The sequence below is a fragment of the Hyaena hyaena genome, unplaced genomic scaffold (genome assembly GCF_003009895.1).
Source record: "Hyaena hyaena isolate Hyena2069 unplaced genomic scaffold, ASM300989v1 scaffold_933, whole genome shotgun sequence".
Classification (NCBI taxonomy): domain Eukaryota; kingdom Metazoa; phylum Chordata; class Mammalia; order Carnivora; family Hyaenidae; genus Hyaena; species Hyaena hyaena.
The window spans coordinates 71898-82640 of record NW_024081566.1 but is presented as its reverse complement, the minus strand read 5'-3'; positions in this window follow the sequence as shown (position 1 = coordinate 82640).

Sequence of the window (10743 nt, the reverse complement as noted above, 5' to 3'; positions counted from 1 at the left end):
CGGCGCGACGCTGGAGACGCAGCGCCGCTGTTCGGCGCCCGCACGTCGCACGACGTCCTGACGCCGGAAAGCCAGCGCGCAGGGCTGTGAGGAAGTCACGTGAAGGAAAGCGCTCTCCCGAGCAGTGTCGGTCTTGAACTCAAAACAGTATTGACCTTTATTTAGCTTCCCATCAGATGGCAAATAATATTGCAACCGTTTTTGGAAGCCTGAAAATCGAAATAGTGTCCCCTTGTTGTTAGTGATATTGCTAATATTTTAGTGCATGGTAAGGAAACGCGTGGTAAAATTAATTGCAATAATGTATCCTGGGGAAGTTTGGGTCAGAAGGGAAGGGGAAAAAAAGTTAACACCCTGAACTCCCAGAAGTCTCCATCATCTTCAAGTTAGGATTTCAGCAAATACTGATCTTGCAGAGGGCAGGACTCTGGCTAAGTAAGGTGGGTGATAATGATAAGAGATCAGTGTCTGTCCCCCGCTATCACCCTTGAGCTTTTTTGGAATATCTAGTGTTTGATGTAGAACAATGATAACAGCAGTATGCGTTGAGTTCACTGTTGAATTTGTTCTATTTTGTTCTTAGACTACTATTAATCAAAACAGTACTTGTTACAACACTAATTACTACTGTCGTTAACAGCCACTTTGAAGTACAATGAACACGAAAAGTACTTTATAGAAATCAGTTTTGCCCAAACTGCAGTAATTTGAATATTATTTTCATTGTTCTCATATATCTTTATAATTCTATTACATACTTAATATTTTTATTTAAATCAAATTACCTTTGATAATTTATTTTAAAAGAAAAATTTGTATCATTACCATAAATTGAAAAAGCACTAAGTAATTAATTTTTTTTAATGTGATTCAGTGCTAAGATATTACCTGTGAAAGATTCTGAATCTCACTTGATTGCAAACATAGATTAGCAGGCATTACAGAAGAATTTAGAAACATAGCACTAAACAAAGATTTTTCTCCTTGACCTAATTAGCATTATGGAAATAAAATTGAAAGAATTTTCTCTGTATGATTTAGTGTTCTTGATGCCATGTCTGTCTCACCTAAAATCATTTTGCTTGCTCCATCAGTCCCACACTCTGGGAACACTGCAATATCTTATGGGGTTGAGGCTACAATCCCAAACCCACAGATCTATACTCACTTAGAAAAATACTCACTGAGCATTTGTTGTGTCAGGTACTGTACTTGATATGGGAACTCAAAGAAATTAAGCAAATTGTCTGAAATCACATAATAGGTAAATGGAAAAATCTGTATTTGAAACCAAAGCTCATCCCTCTGTGATATTTTTGACAGCACAAGTTTATTTAGTTTTCAGTCTGGGAAGAAAGTGGACATTGAGTCAGTAAAGTTTCCAAGGGGAGGTATATTTTCCTCTGAGCCTGGAAAGATCAAAAGTTTCACTAGAGTTTAACCATACAGAGGATTACAGATAGCATAATTGCACCCACTATGTTCCCAGTGCTACTCTACCCACTTTGTTTTTATCAGCTTGTTTAAGCCTTACAGGGTCCCTTAATGCAGGTATTCTTGTGACTATTTCTTACAGACATCTGAGAAAATGAGACTTTTTAAGAAACTGCCCACAGTTAGCCAGTTAGTGATGAAGTGGGCTATGAGCCCAAACAGTGTAGCTCCAAAGTCTGCACCCTTAACCATTCCATTAAAGTCTGATGAGTAAAAACACATGAACTGTTGAGTTCATGGTCAGTAGAGGGAATTGGGCAAGATTTGGGACAGAAGCATTTTACTTGAGGCGGGGACTTCTGAAGAGCTCACATAATTAAAATCTGGCATAAATGAAGAATCCTCTCCCTCATGAATAACGACATAATAGGGAGATTACCTCCTTACATATTACATCAATTCACAGCTATTGTATTTATGTATATTGCATACATGTATTTTAAAACATATTTGAAGGGCTTATTAGTGTGCTAGGGCTGCAATAACAAAGTACCACAGACTGGTTGGCTTAAACAATAGAAATGTGTTTTCTCACAGTTCTGGAGTCTATAGAAGTCTGAGATCAAGGTGTCAGCAGGGCTGGTTTCTCCTGAGGCCTCCTCTCTCCTTGGCTAATAGGTGATTGTCTTCTCCCTGTGTCTACATGATCTTCCCTCTGTCCTAATCTCCTCTTATAAGCACACCAGTCATTTTAGATTTGGGCCAACCCTAAAAACCTCATTCTCAATTACCTCTTTAAAGACCTTATTTTCAAATACAGCCCCATTCAGAGGTGCACTGTGGTTGGGACATCAACATATGAATTTGGAGGTTGGGGGAACACTAGCCCATAACAAAGGGAATAGTAAATAAAATCATAATACATAAATAATTTTAGCACCTCTAAATTTGCCTCAAAGTCACTGTGAAGCATTTTAACACTGGCATACTGTTAATAATGTTTAAAATGACACTACAGCAGTCCTCACAAGCACTTGCACAAATTTAGAAGCATATCTAGAGGATGTTAACAAAGGATCTCAATACTGCTGTTAGGCACTAAAATGGTGCCACCATGTGTCTCCAGTGAAAAATACAGCTTTCGAATTTATTTTTTAAGTCAGTTTTTAAAATCTGTGATGATAGTCATGTATTTTCAAATTAGGGCTTTATAAATATTTTTGTATTACAACACTGAAGGTATTTGAGGAAAGAGGGAGAAAAGAGGCAGGAGATATGTATGGAAAAAACAATTTCAGTCAAGCTGGTGAAGAACTTCACAAAAGGTCTTGCTAGTTAGTATTTCACCATTATCTTGCACAGAAGTTACTGTACTATATGCAAGGAAATAACACATCAGGTTTTTGTTTTCAGAGGCCTTCTCTAACAGTGGTAAGTAGGCTGAAGAGGAAAGCAAATGAAGTGATGAAACAGAAATGGAGAGAGAGAGAGAGAAGAGGCTCGGATTTTTGTAATCTAAGTGAGACACACTAAGGGCCTGAATGAGTCACTGGCAGAGAATAGGGATGAAAGAGGAATTGGCGGATATTTTCGAGATAGAATTAACAGGATTAATTTGATGTAGAAAGAGGTAGGAGTCCAAGATGACTTCACATTTTCTAGCTTTGGTATATTGGAGAATGGAATTCATGTTTACTAGAATGTGACATTTAGATATTCAGTACCTAACAGAAGCTTGGGAAAAAAGTTCAGGGCTAGAATTTTGCAAACCATATATAAAAAGGTGATCACAAAAACTGTGGAGTTTTTGAAGTCAGAGGGTAGGAAATAAAATAGCTGAGGAAAGCACTCAACACACTAAGTAGGATACTCTTGTGAAATGAGAGAAACAGTTCACAGTCACAGAATAGTATGTGAGGTGCGTATTTACGTTTTGTAGAAGTTCAAGTAAGTATCCAAGAGCACAGTATTAATTCAGGGGTGCAAAAATGAAATAGATGTGGTTATGGTACTGAAAGGATTCACAATCAAGGGAATAAAGCCATTATATAAAAGATAATTGTATTACAACATTGTAATTGCTATGATAGAAATGTGGACAGGTTGTTATATTAGAAGAGAGAGTCACCTTCCACAGTCAGGGGATAGAGAGATCTCAGAAAATTCTTCATGTGGCAAGTGATTTATACACATTTAAAAGGACTTTTTATGTGCCACATATTTGTGTAAGCATTTTACAAATATTCTCTCAATCTTCAAAACAACTCTATAATCAGTATTATACCTTCTTTATTAGAGATGGGGAAATTCAGGCTTTGGCAGGGTAACAGTTTGTTAGAATTCACAAACATAATATGCAGCAGAGGGACATAAACACTACTCTGATAGATTTCAAAATCATTCCATTGGCCACAAAATTATACCACCTAAGTTGGTGTTCTAATTCTTAGCCAGGCTGAGAAGGAAGTGAGCATTCTATGTCCTATGCGAGCAAAGGCATGATACATGTAGGAAACTTCTAGCACTGCTAAGTTGCAGGGATTTAGAATTGAGAAACAGATGAAGCTTGAAAAGAAATCAGAAACCAGACCATGGAAGGAGGACCTTGACCTTCATGTTGCAGGTAGTTACAGCAACTGCTGGGTTGGAAAGGTTTCAGGCAAGGGGAGTAACATGGCTAGTTAGTGTTTCATGTAGGTCATTCTAACAGCTGCTTGAAGACAGATTAGCAGTTAAGTTTGAAGTTAGGTTTGAGAGATAATGATGATGGCCTTTTAGGGCAGTGGTAGGGTGGATACAGAAGAAATAAATTTGACTAAAAGATAAAATTAGCCTGCCTTGAAAAGAGAATCGAATCTGACAAAGGCAACTTTTACAAAACCAAAGTAAAAAAAAAAAAGAAAGATTTTCCTATTTCACACATGAAATGTATCAACTGGTCTGTGGTTTTCATTCATCACAGATATCATCTATTGGTTTATAGGATCAAGTAAGAATACAAGGGAAGAGGCAGCATTTTGTTTTGTTTTGCCTCAGTGAGATGCTTGTGACTGCCTTTACATCTGAAGACCAATTCAACTACTTTCTAACTTCATGGGATATTAGTCTTTATGATTAAAAATAAAAAGATGAGAGTAGGGTGCCTGGGTGCCTCAGTCAGTTAAGCGCCCAACTCTTGGTTTTGGCTCAAGTCATAATCTCACAGTATACGGGTTTGAGCCCCACATACAGTTCCATGTTGACAGTGCAGAGCCTGCTTGGGCTTCACTTTTTTTCGCACTCTCTCTGCCCCCCCACACTGCTTGCTCACTCTCTCTCTCAAAATAAATAAATCTAAAAGAAAAAAAAAAAGCTTAAAAGCAAACTTCTGGTTCACAAATTCCTCCATGAAAGTTAATTGAGTTAATTGATTCAGGGATTTAGAAATAACTGAAATGACTTGCCTTTGGCATTCCTATATTTATTGTCTGAGTATACAAAAACCTGTTTGATGACCTAGCCTGAAGTCTTTGACCTGCTGAAATGATGTGCTACCTGCAGGCACCAAATTATGTCACACATGAATAGCCTGGCTGCTATGTCCTTCAGGCATGTTACTTTCAAAACCACAGGGAGTGCCCAACAATGGCTGTACTCTTTGGAATATCGTATGTTTGGAAGCATAAATCTTCACTTGTAAAACTATGAAAGCTATGTCTTTCTCTGAAGGCTGTATCAGTGAGCATTTGTATTTCACTTAAAGAAAGTACTCGATTAAGATTTGAATCATTTTTATAAGACATTAAATTCCTAAGTAAGTAACTTATTATGGATGTTAATGTGTAATTTTTATCCTCTTAAAATATGGGGAGGCATAAGGTTGGAAGTATAGGCTCCATGCCCAACGTGTGGCTTGAACTCACGACCCTGAGATTGACTCATGTGCTCTGTGCCCCAAGATTAGAAATGCTTAAGAAAGTATCAGACCCCAAAATGTACAACAATAACTAAGTAAAGGGCACCAATAAGATATCTTTGTTATTGCAGTGTTTCTCAGAAGATGTGCTGTCATTCTGCTCAGAACCACACGGATCTCAAACCTCAGCAGGGTGTTGTTCTCCAAAAGGAAAACTAGGTGCTAACAGGAAATGAAGCAATGGTGGACATTGGTGGTAATAAATGTCTATATAGGCATTAAAGGATTGGTAAACAATCCCAGAGAGTGCACTTCTAAGAGCAAGAATGCCAAGGAAAATAGATTTTTATTCCTTAAGGGAGTTAATTTTTTTTTGTGACTTCATTTGTTTTTTAGAAAAATCACTTTAGCATCTGCTTCTTACTTTATTTTGTGCTTCTCTGATTTTTTTAAGTTATAATTTGTACAGTTCTCATTATTGTTTCCTCTTCTAATTTCTCTGATTTTTATCATTAGTTTTAGATTCATTAAACACCTTGTAAATATTCATTTATTTGAAAGTGAATTACTGTAGGGAGTGTCATTCAGTTTTGTGCTTATTTCTCTTTGGCAGTTGTGGAATTTTTTTTTCTTTATGTGTTTATTTGAGATAGAGAGTGGGGGAGGGGAGCTCTATTTAAAACACATGATATACTTACTTTGGCAATAAAAAAATACTACAATTCTTTATAACCTACAACTTCTTACTTCTCCAACCAAAAAGGTAATCAAACATACTTATTAATGAGATTTGAATTATATTTATTTTTAAGACTTTATTTTTTAGGAGTGGGTTTTAGGGTCACAGCAAAATTGAAAGGAAGGTACAGAAGTTTCCCATATCCTCTGTGATCTGTCCATTCATCCTCACTCCCCGCAGCCCTTGGAGATCACTGGTCTTTAATGTCTCCGTAGTTTTGCTTTTTCTAAATATCATGTAGTTGGAATTATATAGTATATAACCTTCCCAGATTAGCTTCTTTCACTTAGTAATATGTATTTAAGTTTACTGCATATCTTTTCATGGTTTGATAACACCTTTCTTTTTAGTGCTGCATACTATTTCATTTTATGGATATACCACAGTTTATCCATTTGCCTACTGAAGAACCTGTTGGTTGCTTCCAAGTTTTGGCAGTTGTAAAGTTGCTATAAACAACAATGTGTAGCTTTTTTATAGACATACATTTTCAATTCCTTTGGGTAAATGCCAAGGAATATGATATGCCTGTTCTTTTTTTTTTTTTTTTTAATATTTTTATTTATTTCTAGGAGAGAGAGAAACAGCGTGAGCAGCGGAGGGTCAGAGAGAGAGGGAGTCACAGACTGAAGCAGGCTCCAGGCTCTGAGCTGGCAGTCAGCACAGAGCCCGACGCGGGGCCCGAACCCACGAACCGCGAGATCATGACCTAAGCGAAAGTCGGACGCTTAACCGACTAAGCCACCCAGGCGCCCCGATATGCCTGTTCTTAATAGAAATTTTTGCCATTAATATTTGCTAACCAATTAATTTATCACTGTTACACTAATTACTGTGACCTGTTTCTAACTTCATGTTTATATGCACATATATGTAAAGTGTATATAACACTGTAATATATGTATTTAACTAAAACAAACTCATGTAAGTTATAAAGGCCATTACATGATTTGAGGAATATATATAAATGCTCAGTCCTGAAAATCAATTCTACCAAATATATTTGAGAGTGTATTTCATTTTTTAATGTTTGTCTGTTTATTTATTGAGAGAAAGAGTGTAAAAGAGAGAGAGAGAGAGGGCAGGGGAGGGAGAGGGAGAGAATCTTAGACTCCACACTCAGCACAAGGCCTGATTCAGGTCTCAATCCCATGACCTTGGGATCTTGACCTGAGCTAAAATCAAGAGTTGGCTGCTTAACCAAGAGAGCCACCCAGGTGCCACCTTCCTCACTAATTTACTACCTTAAGCCCAAACTTCTTTGTATCATCAATTCTTCACAAATTTATTTTTTTGTTTTATGTCAATTTAATTATTAGACCAACTGAAGAATCTGGAAGGGTGAAGGGAAGAATTTTCTGCCCCTATACCAGTTCCACTAACCAAACTGTGTTCTATTTATTGCTGTATTACAAACCACTCCAAAATGTAGTGGCTTAAAACAAGAACCATTACTTTTGCAGAACCATCAATCTGCAGTTTGGGCAGGACTTGGGATGAGTTCTTTCTGTTTCCTGGTATCTGTAGCCTCAACTGGGATGACTGGAAAAGCTGGAGACTTAAAATGCCCAACATCTTTTTTTTCTTTTGGTCACAGGGCCTCTCCACGTGGTCTCTTCTCACAGCCTCTCCGGCATGACAACCTCAGGATGGCTGGTCTTATTATATGGCACATGGTCCAAGAACAAGTGTTGCAAGAGACCCAGGCAAGAGCTGAATGGCTTCTTCATTATTACCCAGCCCTGAGAATCTGAGAACACCACTTCTACCATGTCTTATTGGTTAGGCAAGTCACTAAGGTCAGCCCATATCCAAGGTGGAGAGAAATAGATCCCAATTCTTAGTGAAAGGAGTGTCAAAGAATTTGTAGCTATCTTTAATGGGCCTCAAACTGCAAAGTATTCAGTTGCAGAGATGTATCATGATTTCTTTAAATAGTCCCTTAGACATTCTGGCCAGTAGGAGATTTTACTTTATGTGTGTCCCTGATTACATCCTTAGGATAAATTACTTTGATTGGATTTGATAAGTCAGGGAATATACAAGTTTTATAATGTATTTCAACGCCTAATTACCTGCTCCGAATTTTTCAGTATAATATACACCAAAATAAACTCTATGTGAGAATTCTGGTTGCCTGCATCTTTACTAAAACTAGATGTTTTCACTTGATTTTGTCTATGTTAATTTGATAGGTCAAAGTTATTTCTAATTTTAGTTTAAAATTATAAATACTTTAAATATTTTTAACAGTTTTGCCTATTATTAATTGCTCATTTCTTTGCTATTCTTTTCTCTTTAATTCTAATTTATTTGTCTTTTTCTTCTGAATTAGAATATCTTAAGTGTGTTATCTATAGCCCTGATTAAATTTTCTTAACTATCATTTATACTTTATAATTTCCACTGAGGATTTAAACTATTTTACTAAATGGTTTCTTTACATGCTTCCTAAATAACATAACTCCTTTTTGGTATCAGCTTCCTGCTCTTATATTTTGTTCTAATCTGTTGTCTTCTCATTTAATCTGTTCTCTGACTTTGACTTTGAAGACATGTGTGATCTTGTGAGGAAAATTTAAGTTCTAAAAAATCTATTCCATTACTCTATTTAGTGGGTGTTTATAAACCACAATATGTTGCAGTTCTACAGAAGGGAATGGATGAAAATGGGCACTACTGTCAACCTCTCTAAGTTGTGGGCTCCCACTCTTTGCCCAAGACCTTACCAACACTGCACATAAGTCCTGGAACACAGGGAAGGTTTGTATGTGAAATACTGGTAAAGCTTAATATCCAATAAGAAAAATACAAACAGTAGTTCTTCTTTTGGGTTTTTATACTCCCCTGGATCATCAGATTACTCAGTGAAAGTACTGTGGGACATGAAGAGCTCTATTCCCCCAATATACATTGTCACTAAATACCTCTTGTCTTTGGTACTACCAACAGCCACATAGAGGGGAGACAGTAGTTCCTAGGATGCATCAACCATATTAGTAAGAACTTCCACCTCAGTGCTGGTGCAGCAACTCCTCTTCATGGTATTCCCCAGCACTGAGCCTCCTTCTCACTAGACATAGCCTTCTCTAACTATGTATCATTAGGTGAGCAGGTGGCCGGAGTTTTCCCCTGGCACTTAAAAAAGCAGAATCCTGGTATGCCTGGTAGCTAAGACTATTGATTTTTGGCTCACACTTAATGAGATCTGGCCCCATATCAGGCTCTGCACTGATAACATGGAGCCTGCTTGGGATTCTCTCTCCCTCTTTCTCTGCCTCTCCCCCACTCATGTAAATATTCTCTTTCTCTCTCTCTCTGTCTCAAATCCTCAAAAATAAATAAATAAACATTGGGAGGAAAAAAGCAGAATCCTTACAGTATTGGCATGGCTATTTTTTCTTCTATTATGTATAAAACCTAAGGCTCCAAGGATCTCAGGAATCCACCTACTTCTTTTCATACAAATGACTGTTCTCCTGCATGACAGGAAGAATGTGATAGAAGTCACGTTTCTCACTGCAGACTCATCAAGTTTATCATAGAAATTCTGCCCAGATTCTGGCAGTAGGCTGATTCCAAACATCACTTTTTGGGATTGTGGAGTATTTATCTTTTTCTAAACCTACAAGAGTGTCTTTATAGAAATCACGAGGCAACTTTCTAGCCTAGTGCCATTTTAAACTAGAGACCCAAAACATTTTTTGAAAAGAAATGAAATTGCATTCAAAATATTGCTTTGTCAATAAGTACACTAATTTCACTAGCTCAAGTTTGTGAATGAAAATATAAATACTTCAAAGCACAGAGTTGTTTGTGAAAGGACACCTTTATACCAAGACAATGCTTGACTAAATGTCTACTAAGTTAAAATTTTAAGCTGTAGGTAATTAGTGAGGTCCTAGTGCCAAAAGGTGGAGCTACTGTTTTATGAAATAGAATTTTTATGTTAAGAATTACATTTAAATACATATAATCTTTCGTCATTTTTTTCAAACTGCTGCAACTCCTTTTACCCACTCAGTATGTTGGAAACCTTGAAAAAAATCTAATGGTACAATTGCAAAGGTATAATTATGGCAGAACATGGGAAGGATTTTACCTTTCATTGTGGAAAGAAATATGGATAAAATATGCTTGCATCATTACTGATTGATATCTGAGAGAGTTTAATCAAACTAATAAGTGGCATATTGGCAAGAAAGTCCATTCTTAGTCTTTCTGTCATTAAAAATTTTATTTCTTTATAAAAAGTAAGAGATAAATGTTGAAGTAATCTTTCTTGTCTAATCATTATTGGTCTACATAACAGATACCCGTCACCTCTTTTTAGTGAAATGGATCTTTTTCATGTAGGTTTATGTAATAGCAAAGAGGAATTCACTAAGAAATATTTATATGGTGAGTGACTGTAAATATTGAATAGAAAGTGAATATAGATACCTGCTATTCTCCAACTTTATTTCCACTTACAAGCATAATCATAACAGAGAATATTTACTATTTGCTCCACACTGTGTTAATTGTTCCTGTTACAAAAACCTATATAATATTCATGTTTTATACACAGATTTATTTATACTCACACATATATACTAATGTGTGTTGTATATATGTGTTCATTTTGATAATTTAGATATATTATAAAACATGGAAAAATAAAATGAATTTGGTG